The sequence below is a fragment of the Electrona antarctica genome (assembly GCF_951216825.1).
Source record: "Electrona antarctica genome assembly, chromosome: 4".
NCBI lineage: Eukaryota > Metazoa > Chordata > Actinopteri > Myctophiformes > Myctophidae > Electrona > Electrona antarctica.
Window position 1 is genome coordinate 10893093 of NC_136809.1, and position 26691 is coordinate 10919783.

At 41.7% G+C, this 26691-nt stretch overlaps 2 long non-coding RNA genes across 2 annotated transcripts in view; one reads left to right on the forward strand and one right to left on the reverse strand.

Moving 5' to 3' along the window:
- LOC306922429 overlaps positions 1–26691 on the forward strand; it is a 154345-nt gene that overhangs the window by 52987 nt on the left and 74667 nt on the right. The gene's annotated exons all lie outside the window — the stretch shown is intronic.
- LOC306922025 lies at positions 13322–14140 on the reverse strand. Its single transcript, XR_013789876.1, has 3 exons — positions 14011–14140; positions 13665–13841; positions 13322–13501 (listed from the first exon to the last, which is right to left on the reverse strand). It is a non-coding gene; the product is annotated as an uncharacterized lncRNA (long non-coding RNA).

The window sequence follows — 26691 nt, forward strand, 5'->3', positions numbered from 1 at the left end:
ACTCTGAGCTCCCCACCACATGTATAAAATGCATTTTTTGGGCCAGAACGGGATTATTTTTTCACCAGAAGGAAAGATCTTGTCTATGACATTATCTCTTGCCAATATCGGCAGGTGGAGTAACTAAAAGTATGTTTTTTCTGGTGGGAAAGAAATCCCTTTCTGGCCAAAAAGTGTATTTTATACATGTGATGGGGGGCTGATCCAAACGATATGCCTCTCCCTGAGTCCCTGAAGACAGGGAGGAACTGTGAAAATCTTTGTGCATTGAGACCGATGGTGAGTGACTACATTGGCCCCCTTCAGTTTGCATACCAGGTGGACATTGGGTTTGATGATGTAATCTATTCTACATGCTAAACAAGGCATTCACACACCTTGACACCCTGCTTTTTTCTTTTTTTTTTTTAATGTATTTTTATTGAGGCTCTGAGATTTCACAACTGTTCAATCACAATTCAATGTATATAGAACCACATTTTTCTTTTTTCAACATAACATAGGAAAACAACAAGAACCACAATACAGACATTACAATGCACAGACAAAAAACAAACACAAACAAAACAAAAAAGACAAAACGAGTACACCACAGTCTTGACATGATTACATTACAGGTCACCAGAGTCTTTGTTATTCACTACCGTTCAATAAGGTACATTGAAGCACAGTCTAGAAGGGTCCACTGTATCTAAGACTGGTTCCCATACCTTTGTGAACCCTTCCATGTTATCACGGAGGAGATAAGTCAGTTTCTCCAGAGGAACCACAGTCATTACCTCCTTGTACCAATCATCCAGTGTAGGAACGTCTCTATGAATCCAAAGCTTGAGTATAGTCTTCCTCGCTATGTATAAGAGTATTCCAACCAATTTGGCGCTGGATACCTTAGCTGCTAGTACACACTGGAGAGGAGGAGAAGTTCAAATCATATCCAAGCAAGGTGTCCAGCTCATTCTTCACCTCATTCCAAAACACCTGTATCTTTGTACATTTCCAAAGCATATGTGCATATGTACCAACTTCTGTGTCACATTTATTACAGTTAGGAGAGCTGAGACCAAGCTTGCTTCTCAGTAGAGGTGTATAATGGAGTCTGTGTAAAATTTTGAATTGTCTTTCTCTATCATTATTGCAACTCAAAATAGTAAGTGTATTTCCTATAATTGTTGTCCAAGTATTGTCTTCTATCTGACATTCCAAGTCAATCTGCCACTGCCTTCGAATATGATCAGTGGAGTGGTTTGAACTTATATCAAAACATTCATACAGATAGGAAATAAATCTTTCTGGCACAGGACGTGTAAGAATATTTTCTAAGAAGGATGTCCTAGGCTCAGGGGCTTGCATGTTCTTTGTTACATAATGACGGATTTGTAAAAATCTAAAGAAATGTGACTGTTGCAATGAATATTTATTCCTTAGATTCTCAAATGACTCCATTGTGCCTCTGTTATATAGTTTAGCAAGCTGGTCCAGTCCCTTATCATGCCAAACCCTGAATACTGGGTCCTGATACGAGGGAAGAAAATCTGGGTTCTTCCATATAGGAGCCAAAGGTGAAAAATGTTTTTTAAGTTTAAAATGGACTTTGATGTTATTCCAGGTGTTCAGCGTATTTAAGACAATGAAGTTCTGATCAACCTCCAATTTAGCTTTGTTATGATTCACAAAGGGGCAGACCTCAAGTGTCAACATACCACAGTTTTGAGATTCAATATCGATCCATGTGTTTGTTATGTCTGGGTTCACCCATTCATATATGTACCGCATTTGTGCTGCCCAGTAGTAAAAACGTAAGTTCGGAACCCCCAATCCACCCTCATCCTTGTGTCTTTGAAGCTTACTTATTTTCATTCTAGGCCTTTTACCCTGCCACAGAAATTGTGTAAATATCTTATCCAGATCAGAGAAAAAGCTGTTGGGGATTGAATTTGGCAACATCTGTAGAGGGTACAACAGCCTAGGCAGGATATTCATTTTGAGCACACTTATCCTACCTAGCCATGACACAGGTAGAGTTCCCCACCTCTGTAAGTCTTCCTTAATGCGCAACGTGATTGGTCTAAGATTAAGCTTAAACAGTTTTCTGAGAGAGGGACAAATTCTTATTCCAAGATATGTTATACCCCTAGGTGACCAGTTAAAGGGAAATCTGTCAGGTGGAGCAGAGCCCGCTAGGGCCCCAATAGGCATGGCCTCAGTTTTTGTTAGGTTCACCTTAAATCCTGATGCATGTCCAAATTGCTGTAGACAATCGAGCAAACTTGGGATAGTGGTATCAATGTCAACCAGGTACAAAAGGACATCGTCTGCGTATAGCGAGATCTTATGCGTTTTGCCATCAACATTAAAGCCTATAATCGATGGTGTTGACCTTATGAGCTCTGCCAAGGGCTCGATGGCGAGCGCAAACATTAAGGGGCTCAAGGGGCATCCTTGAGGTGTCCCACGTCCCAAAGAAAATGGATCAGAGCAATAAGAGTTGGTAGTTACAGTTGCCTTATGTGACCGATATAACAGCTTTACCCAATCAATGAATTTCGGACCTAGTTCGAATTGCTCCATAGCATGGAAAAGAAAGGGCCACTGGATTCTGTCAAAAGCTTTCAGAGAATCCAACGAAACCACCAAACCCTGCATGTCCCAATCAGAGGCCATCTGAATTATGTTCAAAAGCCTCCTTATGTTATTAGTGGAGCTCCTCCCCTTTATGAAGCCAGTCTGCTCAGGTTTCACAAGGATTGATATTAGTGGTTCAAGCCTCAAGGTCAATACTTTAGCTAAAATGTTTGCATCCACATTGAGGAGTGATATAGGCCTATATGACGCCGGGTCCTCAGGGTCTTTGTCCTTTTTCAAAATCAAACAAATATTGGCTAATGTCATTGTTTCGGGTAAATGGTGAGCAGTGTTGAAGCTGTAATTAAATGTTTTAGCAAGGTATGGAGTAAGTTTATCTTTGTAGGCCCTGAACCATTCAACTGGTAACCCATCAGGACCTGGACACTTTCCACTGCGCATCAAGGATATTGCTTCTAATATTTCAGCTTCATGGATGGGTTTTCCCAATGACCTTTGTTGTTCTTCTGTCAAAGTTGGTAACTGTATCTTAGAAAAGAATGTATCAAGTTCCTCTCTAGTACTATTATTATCAGGTGTATATAATGATTTATAGAATGATACAAAAACAGAGTTAATGTCCTTTTTATCATAATGTTTTTTCCCTCCTGTGTCTTTAATTCCTGCTATCGTATTATGATTTTGTCTCTGACTAAGCAGACGTACCAAATATTTACTGGGTTTGTTCCCGTGTTCATACAGTCGCTGCTTTTGGTAGAACAATGATCTAGAAGCTTTTTCATTCAGGATTGAATTTAGAGCCACTTTAATGGTTTGCACTTTAATAAGATTTGTTCTGGTTGGATTCGATTTATGGGCTAATTCAGCTGTCTTCAATTCTGTTTCTAGTTCATTTTGTTTGCGCAACATTTGTTTTTTGCGGTGTGCCACATATGAAATGGTGAATCCCCTAGTGTAGGCTTTCGCAGCTTCCCAAAGATATTCAGGGTTTGTGTCGTCATTATCATTTATGTCAAAATATAAACCAATCTCCTCCTCCAGCTTTCTCTTAAAGTTTGGATCATTAAGTAAATATGAAGGGAATCGCCATTTCCGTGTACCTCTTGTGTCTTCACTTATGACCATTTCCAAGTAGACTGGGGCATGGTCACTGATGTGAATGGAGCCTATGCTACAATTAGTCACCTGTCCAATAATCTGAGGTGGCATAAAGAAATGGTCCAGACGGCAGTAAGATTTATGTGGGTTACTGTAAAATGTGTAGTCCCTAGCAGTTGGATTCAAAATCCTCCATATGTCTATCAAATTTACATCAGACAGCATTTTAGCTAAAGAGGTACCTGTGTTTGTTCGTCTTTGCCTGTCCCCTGGGGATCTGTCTTTAGCATCATCAAGGCAACAGTTGGTATCGCCGGCTAGCAGAGTATAAGTACTCCTATATTCCTCTAATTCTGCTGCTACTTTGGTCCAAAATGAAGGAGGAGGTGGGTTAGGAGCATAAACATTCATCATAGTAATATGTATACCATAAATTGTGCCATGGATGAGAATGTATCTTCCCTCAGGATCCTGCTTGCATGAAGCAAGTACAAATGGAATAGCCCTATGAATCAGAATTGCAACTCCCCTGCTATTGGACGAGAATGACGAGTAATACGCTTGGCCCACCCAGTCTCGTTTTAGTTTAATATCTACTAAATGGGTTTCTTGTAGGAAAGCTATCTGTACCTTTTCCTTTTTTAAAAAGGTTAGTAGTTTTTTCCGTTTAACTGGGTGGTGAATCCCCTTTATATTGTACGTACAACATTTTATACTATTCATATCTAATGTTTATCATTTATTCTATTGCTGTTCGGTACTGTCCCTTTGACATCGCTTCTAAGTATACAAATCTGACTCCAGTCTTCCCTGTTCAAACAATCATATCTGTTTTGTGGTGGTGACAATGAACTCAAAAAAATCTAAAACACAGAAAAAACAAAAACTCTCGTACTTACTGTGACAGCCTAGCTATGGGGCACATGTGAGACATCTCAGCCTCTAACAACACTTCCTTCCTACCTACCGTCAAACAAAAAACCCTTGTAGGATAAGAAAGAGCTCCTCAGACTCTTAACAATTATTACATCTCTCTAGGATAGTGACAGGTTGCCAGCCCAAACAAATGAACAACAAATTAAAATAAAATACAGGGGAGGGGAGGGGAGGGGAGGGGAGGGGGGGCCCATGTGGCATAAAATAAACTATACGTCCACGGTCAGATGAAATAAAATTGGTACCATGCAATCACAAATCTAAAATCCCATATCACACTTCCCCTGCCACGACAGCTCACACAGTATGTTCAAGAAACAATGTCTCCTGTATGGATAGAAATGTTACCTCTCATATTTCGTGTTGATCACACACACATGGTAATCACCATCCCAACTAATACCAAGGCTATCAATAGATTGACCCAGCCCGAGCCGAGGTCCGTTGCTATATCGCCAATCAAATATGCCCACAGGAGTTTGCAATAACAACTTAAATCCAGCAGGGGTCCTACCGGCCTCAGGTATGAATCAGGATGATGACAATGCGTTCCCTTCCGTCAAAATACACACTCATATTAATACCCAGCAACAATAGCGTATGCAGTTGTCCCGACAAAGAAAAGTGCAACACAAAAAAAAAAGGTAATATAAAAATAGGTGGATGTGTTAAATAGAAACAAATTATATCAATCAGTGGGGTTGGATTCCCACTGCTACAAGTCATGTGATCCATACCACAATTCTATCCCCCCTCCCAGAAAAAAAGAAAATCCCATAACCTATTCCAAAGTGGCTGTTTTATCACTTTGTCCCTGTAATAAAAATAAAATAAAACCAAATTACTGTTTATAAACAGACTGTCAAGTCCATTCATGTCGGACGCCCCCTCAAACAAAGAAATAATAATACAAATAGTCTTTCTGACTCTAGATTCTAGAACCACCGCATGAGTCCCCTATGCTTTTTGTATCTCCTCCACATACCTCTGTGCTTCAGCCACAGTCTTGAAAAACTGTGTCTTGTTTGCATGCGACACACGCAGGGTTGCGGGAAACAGGAGACTATATTCGGCGCCCAGGGCTCTGAGGGATTTTTTAACCTCCGAAAATTCGCGTCTTCTTTTCTCCACGGCGGGTGAAAAATCTTCAAAAATATGGATTCTGGTCCCGTTGACGGTAATCTCACCCATGCTCCGTGCCTTTTGCATGATCTTCTGCTTGTCTGCGAAGTTGTGGAGACGGATGTACACCAGCCTGGGTCTCGTCGAATCCGTGCGTCGCTGTGCGGGGGTGCGGTGAATTCTGTCCACCTTGATCCGGTCATTTTTCAATGTGAGATTCAAGACTTTAGGCAGCCACGTCTCGATAAAATCTCTGGGATTGGCACCTTCTGTAGATTCCGGCAAATTTACCAATTTTATGTTGTTGCGCCTTGACCTATTTTCTTGAGATTCCAGCCTAGTAGTTGCGTCATTCAGCTGTGTCACGGTTTGTTCAAATTTAACTTGTAGTCCAGACACGATGTCTTCCAGGTCAGAGATCCTTTGCTCTGCGCTGTCCACTCTCTGTTCAACAACTTTAACTTTTTCGACAACTGAATTCACTGACTTAAGTATTTGATCAAGCTTTGTGTCTATGCTGGCGCTGAGTTTGGCAAACACGCCTTCACTTATCTTGGCCACCAGCGCGTCGGTGTGGTCACCCTCCGCCATGTTGTCAGCAGGCTCGGCACTGGCAGCGTGCGTTTGAATCAGAGTTCTTCGAGTGCTGGATCTCAAAATTCTTCTGTTTTGAGTTGACGTCCAAAAGTCATGTAATGACATTCCTCCATATCCTTCGGCTGTGCTGTTTTGGCAACCCTCACGTTCACCAAAATTGTTAAATTAAATGTTTGTTCTGAGGAGCTCCTCTCTCATGCTCCTACTCTCTCCGCATCACGTGACCCCTCGCAAAACAACATTTTTGACAGTACTACAGATTTTGTCCAAAACATCCACCCTGCTTTTTTTAACTTCTCCAGTGTCTTCAAAACTATCCAGTCACAACTGCTTGCAGAAGCTTGTGTTGATGGGGGGGGGGGGGGGGGTGCAGACTGCAGTATGTGAGAATGCAGGGTTGTCTGTTCGGAGGTGCTGGTGTACATCACGGGCGCTCCCCAGGGCTCAGTGCTGTCACCTTTCCTGCTCACCCTATAAACATCTGACATCCGCTTCAACTACAAGATGTCACCTGCAGAATTTTTCAGATGACATTGCAGTGGTCAGCTGCATCCCTCCATCTCAGGTCACAACACTGTTGAGCACGCATGGTTAAAGAGGTTACCATGCGTACGGCAAACCACCTCTGGCTCAATGCTAGCGAGACCAAGGAGATGGTGGTGGACTATTATCTCTGGTCCATAGCTCTAATGCGTTTCATTTAGAGCTATGTTACTCTCAACTTCCGCTGCTCGCATGAATGCAGACCAGCCTCTCCTCTTTAGCGTAAATAAAAAGAACGTTTTTGCTACTCACCAAAACAAAGGTGAGTTGTGTCAATAGAAAGCCTACTTTCCTTAGTGGACGCACTCTGAGCCCCCCACCACACGTATAAACTGTACTTTTTGGGCAGAAAGGGATTTTTTTTCACCGGAGGAAAAATATTCTCTATGAGGCAATTCTCTGGGCAATATTGGTAGAGGGCGCAGCTGAGTAACTAAAAGTATTTTTTTCCGGTGGAAACAAAATCCCCTTTTGGCCAAAAAGTACAGTTTATACGTGTGGTCGGGGCCTCAGAGTGCGTCCACTAAGGAAAGTAGGCTTTCTAATGACACAATAAATGCTGAGGTAGTGGAGAATGTAGACAACTACAGGTTTCTAGTTTCCGAGTGCACCTAAACAGGTCGTTGGACTGGTCTGACTACTCTGATGCACTGATGATGTGTTCTTCTCGAAGGCTCAGATCTTTTAGCGTATGCAACAGGATGCTGAAAATGGCTGGTGAGGAAGACACAGGCTCCGTCGTGGGGACCTCACATGGAGTGGGTGGTTTAGGTGCATACAGCGATGAAGCTGTACACCATAATGGCAAACCTGAGTGTTCTAGATCATTCTAATGTGTTTCTAATGATTAAAATAAATAACATCGACTTGACTGAAAGTGTCAAAAGTTAAGTTATAACTCGTTTTCACATAGCCACCATCTTGGAAATATGCAAATTAGGGTTCCACACCCAATTGTAATGATAAGTATTCCAACGTGTTTGTAATGGTCAAATAACTAAATGAATAGACACCACGTTTGCATTTGTAGCTCATCTGGTTCAAATGTTACAGCCAAAACTGTGAAGGCAGCCATGCAGGCGACCCCGAAGGTCACAGGCTCGGGCGCCCTAGCTTAATCATTAGAGCATGCCCTGGGCTACATCCGGGCCAAATTTGGTCCAATTAATATTGATTGGCATGGAAATATCCGTAAGGCCTGGGACTATTGCTGAAATATTGTTCATATAGGTGATTATGGTAATTAAAGTTAATTATGCTAATTGTGAAAATTGCTCAACATATGCAAGCTAGCATCCGGCAGTTTCTACATGCTGGGTCCCATACTCAACATTTCTAAAACTATGGTGTACTCAACATGTCCGAGTTCACAATGGTGATGTGGGAGGGGGAGGGGGAGGGGGGGCGGGGGGTTTACAAATGTCAGATGCTGTGACAGTTTGTGGTACTTTAATAAATGTTGCATACAATATGTTGAAATAATTCTGACTTTTATTGCATTTATTTTTAGTCTTGTACATTTTGCATTATTCCAATTTAGGGGGGCGTGGTAACATTTTGATAGACCATCAGCCATTTTGGGCCAAGGTGTGCTGCTTTTCTTTTCTACCTATCATTACACAGTAGGTTGTGAAATTTTTAATGTATGAAACATAAGCTTTTGGCTAAATTTACTATGTGTATGCTTCATTGTGCTGGGTGCCAATAACGTTTCTCACATGTCTCCCCCCTGCTCCGCTCCCTGCACTGGCTCCCGGTCGCTGCCCGCACAGAATACAAAACTCTGATACTGGCATTTAAAGCAACCAAAGGTATGGCTCCCCCATATCTTGCAAGCATGATTGAACCCTACAAACCCTCCCGCGCACTCAGATCAGCCAACGCAGGGAAGCTGGAAGTACCCTCACTAAAAACGCTGGGACAACGCTCCACACGTCCCAAACTCTTCTCCCTTCTGGCCCCAAAACTGTGGAATGCACTTCCCGTTGCAATCAGAACTGCAGCATCACTCCCGATCTTCCGCCGTAGTCTGAAAACCCACCTTTTCACACCCACCCACCTTTTCACATGGGCCATGACTCCATCATGGCCCATAGCACTTACCCTACCCCCTTAGACAGCACTTTTTAGACTTAGATAGCATTTGAAACAGACTTATAGCATGTCATGTAGACAGCACAATAAGTGTGCTGTCAATTATGGCCTTATGACATTTGAGAAAGATTGTGTGTTGCCAAAATCAATATAACACATTTTACAAGCAAAAACAGCAGCACAAGATTTTCGTTTTTTGGTTATATACTTTTATATACATTTCTGGCCTGTGACAAAATACTGCAGGATATTGATTGATTGATTGAAATATTTATTAACAGTTTGCAGAATTACAGTACATTTCAAGCACAAACTTAATACAAAGACTGTTAACTGTGAATGGACGACCCAATTAAGCATTACACTTGTTTACAAGAGGGTCCACCATGTTCAATTCATCAAAACATTTTACGTACAAATAGACACTTCTATATAGTCAAAGAACAGAACAGGAATTCATCATAAAGGAGGTAAAAAGGGAAAAGAAACATATACAGTGAGGGGAAAAAGGGGGGGGGGATTCAGATTTTACGGGGTCCAGTTTCGAATTGCAGCCGTCCATAGGTGCCCTTTGAGAGCGGTTTTGAAGGAGTCAAGGGATTCACATGTCTTAATGACTGTTGGTAGGGCGTTCCACATTTTGGTGGCATAGGAGCGAAAAGAATTTAGTCCCTTGTTTGTGCCGAATCTGGGTTGTACATGGTTTACTTTGTTGCACTCCTTTTGGTTGCGAACGCAGTGAGCACTAACTATGAGACCTAGCAGAACATGTCTGTCTGTCTGTCTGTCTGTCTGTCTGTCTGTCTGTCTGTCTGTCTGTCTGTCTGTCTGTCTGTCTGTCTGTCTGTCTGTCTGTCTGTGTGTCACACTGTAACACCACCTGCCCACCACCAGAGGGTGCAGCTGTATCACACACAAAACACACACACACACACACACACACACACACACACACACACACACGCACACAAAACTTAACTAAAAAAAAAACTTAAAAAGAAAAAACTTAAAAAAACAAACTAAAAAAAACGCACGCACGCACACATACACACACTAAAAAAAGAACTTACAAAAAAGAGAACTTAAAAAAACTAATTGTTGTTATTGCAATTTACGAGCTGCGTTCGCTTCCCGCGTTCGCGCGTCTTACTTGTGTTATTATGAGTAGTAGGCTATTACTAGTATTACTATGAGTAGTATTATATATTATGAGCAGAACTTTTAACCCAAAGTTCAGAACCGCAAGTTAATGCAGACATGTTGGGAAGGAGAAGATGGAGACATAGTCAGTTACTAGCTGATCACTTCTGGAAACACTTCCTGATGTATTACTTACCTAATTTCCAAATACGTCAGAAATGGCAGAAGGAGACAGCGGCCGTCCAGGTTGGGGTTCCAGTGATGATTGTGGATCCTCAGTTACCTCGAGCCCTTTGGCTTATTGGGAAGATCTCCAGGACCATTCCCGGCGCTGATAAACGAATCAGAAAGGTAAAGGTTGGAGACCGAACCTACTTACGACCAGTGGCTAGAATAATTAGCCTTCCTGCCTTAACCGATTAACATATGTGATATGGAATGAGAAGTTATAGGATAACTGGGGCGGCTGAAACGAAGAAAGACCCTCACTACTTCCATGTTGTCTGGGTATCAAAGAGATGCCAATGGACACTTAATTGCAAATGTACTGAGATAAACAACAAAAAAGGAGAGAAAAAAGAAAAAAGAAAGAAGAAAGAAAAAAAAGAAAGGAGGAAGATTGGAGAGAAAAAAGAAAGAAGAAAAGAGAAAGTAAAAAAAAAAAAAAGGAGAAAGATTTAAAAAAAAATGATATATCTTACCAACCCATTCAAGTTGAATCTTACACAGTTTATATATGGACTGTGTTGATCCAGAAGATCATAAAGGAGAGATGGCCATACTCTTCCGACGGGGTGGCTTGTAGAGTCAGATACTCTTCTAATGGGGTGGCCAGAAGGATCGACATCGACACTGTTCAAGCCTTCTTAATATGATGCAGATTTCCATGGGAAACCTGGGGGTGGCTGTTGCGAAGGCTCTCAAATGGATCTCCATATATGGGGATAAAAGGCCGTCACTTGGATCTCCACATATGAGGATAATTTATAGCCCATATGTGGAGATAATGGAAATATCCAATGCTGACATCAGATTAATATGGAAACCCCATATAGGGATATACACGTGTGTCATCGTCATATGCGATTGGATAGCATTGTCATTATGACACGCATATAACTAAAAGTATATAAGGATTACAATCAGAGACTTCTGATTTCTAATATCTAATATCTTTGGCCTGAGTCGGTTGGATAGGACGGAATATCTGGCCAAGCAAATTATAGAGCTTTTCATTGGAGGTTTCCATATCCCGGTTAAGTTCGTATCGAACACCACTGTAGTGGGTCCTATAACTAAATAACCAGCATTGGTCGAGCTATTTTTCATGGTCCTTATCTATGAAAAAATGCATTGAATGAGTAGTGCCCATGACGCGGGAATGAAATTCATTTTCTGGGCACTTTTTCTGGGGTCCCAACACGGCCTACAGGCAACACATTCACACACATGTCATAATTTTACCTCGCATTCTGACGTTTGGCAAATACTTCAATTACCTCAATTCTTGACGTAAAAAATATTACGTCATGGCGTGACTTAAGTGTAAAAAGGTCACGCTCTGACGTTTTTTATTTTTCTGTCTAAAATAATCTGAAGCTATATTATTATTTATGTCATGTTGTCAGAGCTGATATCAAAATAATCTGAAGCTATATTATTATTCATGTCATGTTAGAGCAGGTCTGAAATAAATGTCAGAGCTGATATCGACATATAAATATGAAATAAATGCTTAAACATGTCACTATGTCTAATGTTATGGCTCCGTTCTTTTGGCAAATCTAGAACTTCCTGTTTGAGAGCTAGCAAATTTAAGACATCCGGTTGCTTTCAGAATAAAAGCGTGGTTAATTAAATAATTATTACATTACATTATTAGTATTGTTATTACATTACAGTTATTGTGAAGACACACATTATGTTTCTGTGTAAAAATAAGTAATTAAATAACGTAAAAAAGTTATCTAAATGGATAAATGCCCAAGTCCATGCACTGGAGTGCCCAAGTCCATTCACTGGAGTGCATGGACTTTATAAAGTGGACACTGGACAAAAATCCCTGCTATGTATCGACTAGTGTGACATACGCACATGTCCGGGGAGACCTCCTCTACAACACCACACTGTCCGCTAAGCAGCAGAGGTGTAAAATTTTAATTGGCACACCATACAGCGAGGTGAAAGGTCAAAAAATATCCCATTTCCAGACTAAAGTCAACTAAAGTGGACACTGGACAAAAATCCCTGCTATGTATCGACTAGTGTGACATATGCACATGTCCGGGGAGACCTCCTCTACAACACCACACTGTCCGCTAAGCAGCAGAGGTGTAAAACAAAAATTGGCACGCCATACAGCGAGGTGAAACATAAAAAAATGTCCCATTTCCAGACTAAAGTCAACTAAAGTATCCTCTTTTAACCCATTTTGGGTGGGAACCCCTTTGTGTTCTCTTTTCATTTGAGATACTTTGTCCCACGAGGGGAAATTTAGCAGCAATGTACAAGTATAGTATCACAAGAGATCAGTGCAAAATTGCAATCAGAGTATTCAGTTTAGTATCACAGGTGAGGTATGTAATGTTTCTGTATCTCAATGAAGAAACTTGGTTCTTGATATGTAACTTTATTTGAACTGATAGGGGTTGGTAGCATACATGTCATACATCCTATTCTAAGATCTAGAAATGTTTGTAGGTGTGGCCTTGATGTGTGGCAGTTATCATCATTGCCATCTAGTGGCTGTTATAAATCATATCACAAGGTATAAGTGCAATAAATAGGTCAAGAAGTCCCTTCACTATGAACTATGTGGCGGTTGTTTAGAACAATTGATTTATTCACTGGTGCTACTGTAAAGCACTTTACACAAAGTTATCTTCAAATTAATTATACCCCTACACGACACTGTAACAGTCATGGTGGAAAAAGTAACTGTCCCAAGTGCAAATGTATACAAATATTTAGAAAATAGCAGATCTGCAAGCTGACATGTGATAAAATCAAATTGTTTTGTTGCTGTGCAATAAGGACATATGGGAAGCAGATCACTAGAGAAAAGTCAAGTCAATTTTATTTATAAAGCACATTTTAAAAACAGCCGACGACGACTGACCAAAGAATATTTAAAAAAAAAAAAAAGTGTTCGTTCCAGTGTGGCTGAATAGCAGGTGTAATTACAGTTCATCATCAGACATTTCAGAGTCAGAGTCAATGTCAACATCATCATCGCTGTCGTCCAAAAAGTTGATGTTCTCTTCTTCAGCCAAAACCTGCAGGTACCGTTCCTGTGTATGCTTCATCACTTCCCTGATGTTCCAGAGCTTCTTTTGGATGATGCTCTGCAGACCATTCAATCCTTCTTCACTTAGGCCTCTCAGTGAATCTTGGATGTAGAACACAAGATATAGCCTGTATTAGTAACTTTAACAATAGTCATGAGAGTTGTCTGTGAATGATTAGCCTCTGTACCCAGGCTAATATTTTAGTTCGCATTCAGCTCAAAAATGAAAGCTGGGGGAACGAGAAGCATTCCCTGGTCTACATACCTTTCATTGGCTCAGAAGAAACAATGCAGGACAGCTCCGTCAGGCCTTTGGCACGAGTTGAAAGCCATCTCCAGTGGTGGTTCATCTCTGTCACAAGGATCTTCTTCTCTTCCTCAAGTCTCCTTACAGCCATGACGATATCAAATGCCTTTCTCTTCGTTTTTAGATCGACCGTTTCTGGAATGCATTTAAGACAAAGATTCACAGGGAGAATGAGTAGGATTTGTCAATTGCCATTTAAGGTTGGCCACTCCCCAGCTCAACAACAAGCGAGCATATGATCAATTACTTGTGTCGTTATGTGTCAGATTTGTTGATAGTCAAGTACACAGTCTAGTGTACATACCACTGTGTTGTAGCTGCCATGGCCATGCTTTTTCAACAGACAGGATGGAATCCATGCACAGGGGTTCTGGAACCATTTGGTTATATTGCTCCACAAGAGCAGACAGGATCTCCTTCTCCTCCCTGATCTTGCGGCGGATCCTGGCACGACCTTTGTTACCGGCCTTATCACCATACATACGCTGAATCCTCCTCTTGAGACTCACCACCAGCATCTCGATTTTATTTTCCACGGCATCGGGCCCATATGCAGTTGGTGCTGCAAAGAAGAAATAGGTGAACAAATATTCACAATGACATGCAAACCGCAGTAGAGGATCTAAGTGAAAATAAAACAAAAACTACAAGGCGGAGGGAGACAATGTCAAAGTCGTTGAAGTGCAGGGGTAATCGTCTCGGTCTCTTCCCCCGTCCTGTTGCTGGGAGCTCTGGAGAAATGGTTCTGACTGGTTCTGGAGAACTCATCTTCACAACTACAGAGAGAAAAAATAAAAACTGGGTATTGTGGCTACCAAATTCAATGAAAATAACCTGTATTAAGCCAGGATTACCACTGAATTTATTAAGTGTGGTGTAAAACCATGCAAAACAAAACTTACCCTGTCTTTTCATCTTCTTGTTGTTCTCCTTGCCGCTTGTCAGCCTCCCTCTCTTATTGCCAGACGGACCAGTTGTACATACAGACAGAGCAGTACTGAGAGTAGAGGAGGAGATGATTGTACTAGATCTGATCGGTCTCTTCCCCCGTCCTGTTGCTGGGAGCTCTGGAGAAATGGTTCTGACTGGTTCTGGAGAACTCATCTTCACAACTACAGAGAGAAAAAATAAAAACTGGGTATTGTGGCTACCAAATTCAATGAAAATAACCTGTATTAAGCCAGGATTACCACTGAATTTATTAAGTGTGGTGTAAAACCATGCAAAACAAAACTTACCCTGTCTTTTCATCTTCTTGTTGTTCACCTTGTTCTTGCCGCTTGTCAGCCTCCCTCTCTTATTGCCAGACGGACCAGTTGTACAGACAGACAGAGCAGTACTGAGAGTAGAGGAGGAGATGATTGTACTAGATCTGATTGAAGTGGACCCTTCAGAAGGGTCCACTTCTGGTACGGTAGGTAGAGTGGTGAGAGAGGAATCAGAAGGGTCCACTTCTACCATACCAGAAGTGCACCCTTCTGCTTCCTCTCTCACCACTCTACCTACCGTACCAGAAGTGGACCCTTCTGCTTCCTCCTCTCTCACCACTCCTACCGTACCAGAAGTGGACCCTTCTGCTTCCTCCTCTCTCACCACTCCTACCGTACCAGAAGTGGACCCTTCTGCTTCCTCCTCTCTCACCACTCCTACCGTACCAGAAGTGGACCCTTCTGCTTCCTCTCTCACCACTCCTACCGTACCAGGAGTGGTGAGAGAGGAAGCAGAAGGGTCCACTTCTGGTACAGTAAGAGTGGTGAGAGAGGAAGCAGAAGGGTCCACTTCTGGTACAGTAGGTAGAGTGGTGAGAGAGGAAGCAGAATAGAGAGGTGTAGGCACAGTGGGGCCAGGGAGAGGATCAGAAGGGTCCACTTCAATCAGATCTAGTACAATCATCTCCTCCTCTGGGGGACTCTGTGTCCTGTGACGGCTGCTCCTCAGTGGGACCTGTAGTGGTTTTGATTGGTCAACATGTTTACTTTCATTTGTGTGTACAAAGACAAAATGTGCATTTCAAAATTCAGAAGAGATTAAAAAAAAAGTTCTTACCGTTCAGGATAAATTCATATATTCTCCGCAAATTGCTCAACAGGGAGCTTGGCAGGAGCATTGTCTCAATGTTGGCAACCCATCCATTACTTTTCTTGGTGCCGTATAGTAAAAGTGGTTGATAGCCTAAAGCATGAAGTCTGGTCACCTGAAATTAACAAAAGCAGTTGGTACATACATTGTTCTGCCACAAGTCTCATCTAGATTATAATCTTAGAAGCAACATTGCTGTAGTTTAATGGTCAGCACACACTACATGATTACTCACTACCATACCCAGCTTAACCAACAATTTACCGCAAATCATGACACTGATCTATAGCTCCTGTATGTGGAATACTGTACCAACTGTATGTGAAATGAAATGAAATGAAATCTATATTTACCCAGGGTATCTGGGCTAAGCTCAAGAACTTGTTTCCAGCCAGGCCCTGCTCATAGAACACATTTCATCGTAGTGGTTGATGCCTTGTTCAAGGGCATTTCAGCGGTGGTAATTTTAACGTGTCGGACGGCTGATTCGAACTGGCAACCTTCCGGTATCTAGACCGCGCCGCTATCCGTTCGGCCACCGCTGCCACGAACAACAGAGACATTCTAGGGCTAGGTTGTGTACAGTTTCTAGTAGTACACAATGTCGCTTTACTTACGGTAACTGCTGCTCTGTCTTTCTCCCGTGCAGCGTTCATATTTTGTTTGATACCCCTACTCCACTCACAGCTGAACTTCTCCAACAACTTCTGTTTAACTTTAGTTGGGAGGCTTCCTTTGCATTTACTACATGTTTTTCTGTTGGACACATTTGGTTCCTGGCATTGTGGACAGGCTTTTTTTTTGGTCATGGTAACTTGACAAGATCTGCAAGATAGAGAAAACAGTTACGATTTGAACACCCTACATTGACAAAAGTAAACAGCCTCATGTGGACATGCAAAATGCTAAACTGGTTCATACTTCCCAATACACTGACTTAATTCCACTTGTACACTGAACACCCTACATTGACAAAAGTAAACAGCCTCATGTGGACATGCAAAATGCTAAACTGGTTCATACTTCCAAATACATGTGACCAAACTGTATGTGTGCAATTGTGTATTGTGTAATGTGTATTGTGCAAACTGCTACGAGAATAAGATATAAATCACTGCAAACTGCTACGAGAATAAGATATAAATCACTGCAAACTATCATGGCACTGCGGCTTATGTTGCGCACAAACGCTTGCTGTTAGTCAAAAGGTAAAAGCACACTAGAAGTGGGGAAGGGGGGTAACAACGGTCATTCAGTAAAATATACAGTACAGGAGGTTTCTTTCAATAAGGTTATATAAAATACTAGAGGCACTGTAGAGCATGGAAACAATTAAAAGCAAACTTCCTACCTCCTAGGCCCAAGGCACTTATACCCAGCAGGCAGGATTCAGGCTAGCCAGGTCTGGATCCGTTCTGATATTGTTCTACCATGAAATACAGAAACAATATTAATTCCCCATCATAATAAATATGTGAATTAAAAGTATGACATAAGGTGGTTGCATGCCAAAGTCCACATTGAAGTGTGAGACTCATACCTGTGTTCTGTTAAATAGTGTGTGTGGACACTGGGTCCAAGTGTAGTCTGCTCTGTACAGCCTAGCCCCACAACAGCACCAACAGTTTCTAGAAGCACAACAACAATAAGTATCTACAACTCTAAATCATACTAAATGCAACAGACTACAATGTGTAAGCCTTTGTTGTAACATGATATTGTTCTACCATGAAATACAGAAACAATATTAATTCCCCATCATAATAAATATGTGAATTAAAAGTATGACATAAGGTGGTTGCATGCCAAAGTCCACATTGAAGTGTGAGACTCATACCTGTGTTCTGTTAAATAGTGTGTGTGGACACTGGGTCCAAGTGTAGTCTGCTCTGTACAGCCTAGCCCCACAACAGCACCAACAGTTTCTAGAAGCACAACAACAATAAGTACCTACAACTCTAAATCATACTAAATGCAACAGACTACAATGTGTAAGCCTTTGTTGTAACATACCTTGGTAAATTGATTTACACGGACGCGACGGGTGCTGCTGGGCACTGACGCTACATGCATGCACACGACAGAACGAGAACAAACGTGAGCTTCATTGATCTCACGGGAGTTTAATATAGAGGCTCTGTCTGGGCAGGCAGCTCCCAGGTCCTAATGTCATGACATGACATGAATAATAATATAGCTATAATAATATAGCTTCAGATTATTTTAGACAGAAAAATAAAAAACGTCAGAGCGTGACCTTTTTACACTTAAGTCACGCCATGACGTTTTTCCGAAATACGTCAAGAATTGAGGTAATTGAAGTATTTTGCCAAACGTCAGAAGGTGAGGTAATCATAATGAGACAATGTTGCTCTGGTCCATAGCTCTAATGCGCTGGTGAGGTGTAGCTCTGGTCCATAGCTCTAATGCGCAGCGCATTACTGCGCATTAGAGCTAGGTGAGGTGGTTGGGTGGTTCAGATGAAATGGAAAGCAAACAGACAGTAGACTATCTAGATTCTAGAAGAAGAAAATACAAACGTTTGTTTATCTAGTAACAGACATACATACAGCATTACTAAAACTAAACAACCCCAAATAGGTCTTGAAACATGATGCACATAAAGTTATGACTGTCTGTCTCTCAGACAGCAATCGTTGTCACTTTGTTGTGGGGTTAGTTCACTTTACACTAGCTGTTGCATATAATTACAGAATTTAGAATGCATTTCATGTAATATTCAAGGTTTTTATTTTTACATAAGTGTCACAACATAATAATAATGCTCTGAATTAGTATGTTATGGTATTTCTGTAAGGCTGCAACGATTAGATAGATAGATAGATAGATAGATAATTTATTGATCTCAGAGGGGAAATTCAGATGATCCCATAGCTCATACAATAAGGTTAAAAACTTAAAATACATCACACAAAAAGGGGGGACACAGATTAAAAAGACAAATATTTTAAAAATATATTATGAATAAGCATAGAAATAACGGTAATAAAGGTGTCACTAGATATTGCACATAGACCCATACATAACAAAATGCTAGAAAGCCTATAGTCCAGTCCATAAGCCTAGCGGCTGGCCGTGGAGTTAAAGAGTCTGATTGCTGTTGGTACGAAAGTGTTCTTGAATCGTTTGTTCTTACACGTCAAAGAACGGAACAGATCCTTGTGACCACTTTTCTGGTCTGCCAAGCTTTTGTGGAGAGGATGACTTACATTGTCCATTATGGGCCGCATCTTGTTTTGTGTGCATCTCTCTGTCCACAACAGACTCCAGTGAGTGAGTCCGGCCTCTCCCCCAGTACTGAGCCAGCCGCCTTCACCAGTTTGTTCAGCCGCTTGGCATCTTTATCCATCACACTGCCTCCCCAGCAGACTGCAGCGTAGAAGAGGACACTTGCCACTGCTGACTGGTAGAACAAAATCGATTAATCGTAATCGAATTGTTAATTCAATTAGTTGTCAACTAATTTAATAATCGATTAATCGAATTGGCACTAATCACTGGAATTTTTTGCAATTAATCAAATCATGTGTTTTTCCATTTGTTCTAGTGTAACATGTAACTAAACTAAAGAGGAGCCATCTCTCTTCCCTTACAATCTGATGATAGTTGCACATGCACAGTAGCGACTGCAAAGCAAAATATGACAACAATGCAGAATCACATGGTATCCAAAAACATCTAATGTCTGAGGCCATTTTACCCTCAACATCTTATTTATAAGATGGCATAGGCCTACTGATGGCATAGGCAGAGGGAACACGCCGCCAGCACCCATAGCGCCCCCAGCGGTAATCGAACCCCAGGACCTTCTAGCTGTGAGGCGACAGCTTGTATCTGCCAAGTTTTTGTTTCATAAACATCCAGCATAGACATGTTATGATCTACTTTCTGCCAATCAATTCTGTGCATGTGATTCTTTTTCTAAGTGTTTGGGTGAAGGCCTGGTGACGCAAGGTTTGTGTTTGGTATGGGTGTGTTTTCAATTGTGCTTCCAAACTCCCAACACAAATAATGGTGTTTTTTTTAATGAAACAAAGACTTAAGTTGACAGATGAAAAGCTTTCTGTTGTACAGCTGCAATGTTGGTGAGTTTAACGTAGCTTAATACAATTAGATCAGAGTCAGACATTTCTGTTTGGATGTATTAGTAGTCAAGGGTTGGTATTCCAACTCCAGATTTCAGATATAAAAACAATTGGCTCTAATCGTTGCTTGAAGCTACCTGGACCCCACTTAAACAGAACAGACATGTCTGTGACCTGTCTACAGCACTATGACCTGTCTGTGGCTCTGTCTACAGCACTATGACCTGTCTGTGGCTCTGTCTACAGTACTATGACCTGTCTGTGGCTCTGTCTACAGCACTATGACCTGTCTGTTCTGTCTGTCTACAGTATGACCTGTCTGTGGTTCTGTCTACTCTGTTGACCTGTCTGTCTGTTCTGTCTACAGTACGACCTGTCGGCCTCCATGTTCTCTCCAGATGAGACGGCACGGTGTTCTAGCCCAGGTGGAGGAGGTGGGGTGACCATGAAGGCTGCCAGCCCAGTGTCCAGCAGGTCAACCTCTCACATTTACCTGAGGACCTCAGGGCTCTGGGATGTTAGATTAAAGGTGGCAGAGAGTGATTTATTGCCCCATTTAGTGATTTATCACCTTTAAAATGTTGTCTAAAATGATGGGCGAGCCAGTTGAAGTGTAGCCTCGGAAACCCAGATGTTTTTATTTCCAGGGAGAGAAAAAAAGTCTTGGTCCGAGTCCACATCAATATGGCATACAGTAGCGCAAACGTCGATCACTCTCTGCTGATTTCTGATCGTCTGCACCTTTGTTGAATTGACACACACACACACACACACACACACACACACACACACACACACACACACACACACACACACACACACACACACACACACACACACACACACACACACACACACACACACACTCATCTCTCTCTGTCGCTCTAATTAATTAGTCTCATCATGTCTAGATTCTCCCGGCGGATCCTGCCGGGAGCTGCCTATGCCATAGAAAGCATCGGTGGACCCCAGGCTAGTTGCAGTGAGACCAGGGCAGGGCTAATATGCTCACGTCTTTTAGTAGCTGTACTAGAGAGGCCAGCCTCTGCATTCTGTACAAGCTGAGTGACGACTGCTCTATGCTGGTGATAAGGAGTTGAAATAAGGACATGGTTCAGTGACTTGCTCACACTAAAGGAAACACTGAACAAAACATCCTTTTGTTTTAGTGCCCCGGCCACTTGGAATGACCTACAGCTTAAATTAAAGATCTGTTCTCCCATGACATACGGGCAATTTAGGTCTTCATTGATGTGACAATGAAATTGAACTGTGATGTGTATCTCGTCAACACTGCAGATGAGGGAAACCTCAATGTCTTTCGAGAATCCAGTCGGCCTGAATTGCCATCTCCAGTTGATGGTGGGAGAGATGTGCCTTAACTTTTAGTGAGAAGGAGGGAGAAGAGTCTTGGACGTGTGGAGCGTTGTCCTGGCTGTTGGTAGTGAAGTTTTTCTGCCAGCCTCCCTTTGTTGGCTGATCTGATTCTGAGCGAGTCTGTGTGTGTGTGTGTGTGTGTGTGTGTGTGTGTGTGTGGGGGGGGGGGGGGGGGGGGGGGGGGGGGCATACCTTTTGGTTGCTCTGTGCAGTAACCGGGCCCACAAACGTTTCTTTGTCAAGTATGACAAATATCTTATCAAGACCTTATCAAATATCCCCATTATGCAAGTTTAGAGGGAGTGTACAATTCTATATTGTTGATTGATACATTTTGATACTGTTGACTGACAATGAGTACATGTTTAGCTATAAATTTAAAACGATATTCTGGGTTGTGGCTTTCAGACTGAAGCAGAAAATGGAGAGTGAGTCATCTGTCTTTTTTTGACAGATTGAAAATAATTATACAATTGGCACAGTATAATATATATATATCAGTTTTTGTCTTTTATGAAGAAAAAAAACCAGACAGACAAAAAGAAAACCCCCAATCCCTCCCACCCTACTGCTCAGTGACTACATTAAATACAATAAGATGATATGCTGTCATGGAAAACATTGTAAATGATGATAGACGGTCAACCACATCAGTATCCTGTCCATTAGGTGCTTCTAATTCAATTAACAGCCAAACTTCATCAAATTGTCTCTATTTTTAAGAAGTACCTCATTCTCAAGGTGAAGTGTACTAGTCATTTCATTTAGACAATGTTTAAATGCAGGAGTAGTGCTGCACTCTTCTTGCTCAAATGTGAATCTTGATTTTCCTCCACAAGAATTGAGATCACGATTATTATTATTTTTCCATCAAAATATTTGTCTGTAGTTGCTGAACATTATTACATTAAAATGTAGCACCTGGAGTGGCTTTCAACAGACAACATCAAAGTGCTTGACTTAGGGGCGCCCGCTGGCCTAGTGGTCCAGGCGCATGCCACATATAGGCTTTGGCCTGACAGCGTGTCGCGTGTTCGAGTCCCATTCATGACAACCTGTTCTGCGTGTCTCTCCCCTTCTCCCTCTTTCCTGTCTGTCTTCGCTTGATACGATCAATAAAGGCACAAAGACATAAGAGTAACTATGCTGCAAATTTAGAAATGAGGATTGCAGGTGTCTGGCAAGGCAAGGGTTAACATCAGTCACGCTAGGATAAGGAGCTCGGGGGGAAGATTAACCCTTGGTTAGGAAGCACACTGTGTGTGTGTGTGTGTGTGTGTGTGTGTGTGTGTGTGTGTGTGTGTGTGTGTGTGTGTGTGTGTGTGTGTGTGTGTGTGCACTGATAAAAGTCCATCGGACAAACAGTATATGTAACATGATTCAATCAGTTATGATTAACAAGCCACATTTAAGTATGTTCGTTTACAAGAATATGTCAAGTATTTCGATTATCATCTCTTGTTAAAAATACAAGAAAGTGTGCATTTATTTATCCAATGGATTTATTAACTTAATTCCAACCAATATTGTTCTGTACCCACACACAATGGTCAAAATGCATTAAAATTTACGGGCAAATGGTTATTAGGAACAGTAAATGTAACATGATTAAATCTGTTATGATTAACAAGACACATTTAAGTTTTTTGTGTACAAGAATATGTCACTTTTTTTGAGAATCATCTCTTGTTAACAATACAAGAACGTGTGCATGTATTTCTCAAATGGATTTATTTACTTAATTCCAACCAATGTTGTTCTGTACCCACACAAAATGGTCAGAATTCAGTAAAATATACAGCATTATGGCTTGGAAACCTGGACACGCCCCTTCAATAACTTTTGCCCCTTCAAGAAGACCTGACGTCAGACGCCATTTCACCGCGCACCTGCTCACAAACTTCTTCACCGCACTTGCATCACTTCACCGTTTTTCCACGGTTAAGGTAAGAATAATATTAGCCGAGCATTTGATTAAGGTTCAATTTAGCAAGTGTTTACATTATGTTTTGTTTGGAGTAGTGAAAAACGGAGTGTTTGCTGCTGTACAGCACGCATCAAAGCAGACACACGTGACGGTTTTATTTTCGCGTCAGTGGCTGGTTGTTTTTGATACCAATGCATGTTGAACACGTTGTGTATTTGGTGTTTAAATTAGAAAGAGGGCTGTGAAACAACTCATTTGGTTTCACAACTTTCATGAAACTACGTTTCATCTTGACTGCAGCCTTGGACAGTCGCATACATTACAGTTCCCAACTTCCCGCATGACCGATGCAGCGGATTGACATTTTAATGGACGCGTTGTGTGAAAATACAATCCGACTTTGGATGATTAAATGTTTAAGCCCTATTCATAGTTTAGTTGTGTTTTTGATGAACGTGCTCATACTGTAGTGTATATCTATACCGTCCATGGCCAACACCTCCTCAAATTGAACGGCCGAGGGTAGCCAACGCGAGTACCCGGCCTCTGTCCCCGACACACACACTCGTCACGGCCAGCAGGACAGCGCTGTGTCCGTGGTTTTGCGAGCTGAGCTGTCAAATGTCAATTGCATTAGCATTAGGACAAGTGTGGCGAAGTAGAAACGTGGAGAGTGTTTTGGAACAAGCTAGCAGTGGTGTACATTGATTTGTGTCAAATGGTGTCTGTATGGCTGAAGATAAATGAACACATGACGTCGGTGGGAGAGGAGTTAGTGTGTTTTGGACAAACAGCGTGTTGTTGATTTGTGTCAGCTGAAGCTTCATGTCAGAGTGTTTGTTGTGCCTCAGTGAGGCCAACCTCTTCCAGAGAGAGATGGAGACACTAAATCTCAGCTGGAGAAACATGTTTGCATGCATGCATCGCTGCCTTGCATTTTTTGATGAATTGAACATGGTGGACCCTCTTGTAAACAAGTGTAATGCTTAATTGGATCGTCCACTCACAGTTAACAGCCTTTGTATTGAGTTTGTGCTTGCATTGTACTGTAATTCTGCAAACTGTTAATACATATTTCAATCAATCAATATCAATCAATCAAAGCATGCTATGTGCTACTATGCCAAGTGACTGACAAGTGTTGAGTCTGTCACTCACTTTGTGTGATTTATGGCGTTGTCTTTCTGTTAAAATCCAAATATGTTAACTTAAGAACTCTGGACATATTACGACATTGTTTATTAATTGTGCACACGTGTAGCCTATTGTATTTCCCCACAGTCACAGACCAAATGTTATTCTCACAGTTATTATAACTAGTTTAACTTGCAAATATATTGTGGTTTAATATCGTGGTGCTTCCAAGCATAGCCCAGGACATTGGACATAGACATTGGTGATCTTGCATTATAGACTGGTCGGTGTCAGGGGAAAAAAGGGTCCACATTTTGCAGGTGTGTGTGTGTGTGTGTGTGTGTGTGTGTGTGTGTGTGTGTGTGTGTGTGTGTGTGTGTGTGTGTGTGTGTGTGTGTGTGTGTGTGTGAAGCACACCTGCCCCAAATATAATGTTACTGCTTATTGGCTACATTTATGTACCTGCTTGTGATTCATGCATTGAAAGATATGTCTGTTTTTATCAGATGTCTGATAAGTTGTTTAATTATGTTTTTACTGTGATGTCAGTCTTCTCGACTGACTTCTATGCTTGGAAGTATTCCTTGGCATTGGAGGAAGAATCACAGTTGAACCAATTTAACCCTACACACTGGCTATTTCAATACAACAGATGTTCTGTACAAGGTTGTAGATCAGCTATTTTCCAAACATAAATTTATAGTATAGAGTCAATCGCACACATTCACGCACGCACGCTGTAGTCATGAGGTTTCACTAACTGTTTTTACTGTGATTTCAGGGCGGCTTCTCGACCGACCCAACCCACCCAGCCAGCCAGCCAGCTGACACGTCCACTGCAGCTAGCTGGACTGGAGTGGTTCAGTCACACAGGTATTCTTTTGAACTCTGGTCCTAGATTGGCTATATGTTAGCCAATCTACAAGCTCAATGTTTTGCCTGACTTCTATGCTTGGAAGTATTCCTTGGCATTGGAGGAAGAATCACAGTTGAACCAATTTAACCCTACACATTGGCTATTTCAATACAGCAGATGTTCAGTACAAGGTTGTAGATCAGCTATTCTCCAAACATAAAATAAAGTATAGTATAGAGTCAATCGCACACATTCACGCACGCACGCTGTAGTCATGAGGTTTCACTAACTGTTTTTACTGTGATTTCAGGCTGACCGACCGACCCACCCAGCTAGCTGACTGGAGTGGAGTCCACTGCAGCCTGGACTGGAGTGGTCACCATCACCAAGTCACACAGGTATGACCTTTACAAAACACACAATGTTTTCATATTCTTTTGAACTCTGGTCCTAGATTGGCTAAAATAGCCAATGTACAGTACAAGCTTGTAGATCAGCTATTTTCCAAACAGATTTTTAAAATAAAGTATAGTAGAGAGTCAATCGCACACATTCCAGTTAAAACTGCTAGTTCGCACACGCACGCACGCAGTAGTCATGAGGTTTCACTAACTGTTTTTACTGTGATTTCAGGCTGACCGACCGACCCACCCAGCTAGCTGACTGGAGTGGAGTCCACTGCAGCCTGGACTGGAGTGGTCACCATCACCAAGTCACACAGGTATGACCTTCACAAAACACACAATGTTCTCATATTCTTTTGAACTCTGGTCCTAGATTGGCTAAAATAGCCAATGTACCGTACAAGCTTGTAGATCAGCTATTTTCCAAACAGATTTTTAAAGTATAGTAGAGAGTCAATCGCACACATTCCAGTTAAAACTGCTAGTTCGCACGCACGCAGTAGTCATGAGGTTTCACTAACTGTTTTTACTGTGATTTCAGGCTGACCGACCCACTCACCCACCCAGCCAGCTGACGTCCACTGAAGCCTGGAGTGGTCACCTGCACCAAGCCACAGAAGCAAGTTGCAGCTGTCGCACAGGTAAAGACCTTCACATAACACGCAATGTTCTCATTTTCTTTTGAGCTTCCTTCAACCCCAAAAATAGCCAATCTACAAGCTCATTTGTTTTGCTTGACTCCAAATATGTTTGAAGTATTCCTTCTCATTGGAATTTCTGGAAAGTAGACTTGCAATAGTGTAGTGGTTAGTTTGATGCACTTCTGCATTCTGATGTCTGTACTGTACAATGTAATTTCATGTGTTTGTAGGACCACAGCATTGAGTCCTGTAGAGAAGCTGTCACCAGAGTCCTCATTGTCTTCCTTGGGGGAAAAGACGGAGGAGTTGATCAAGGATTACAAGGTAAAGAAAATCTACCTCTGTTCTAAACTTCTTGCTAAAAGACCTAGCCTATAGATAGAGCACCGAAGTCTGACGTCACTTTCAGTAGAGGGCACCAACACACAGGTTCATGTATTTTTTTATTTGCATTGAAATCT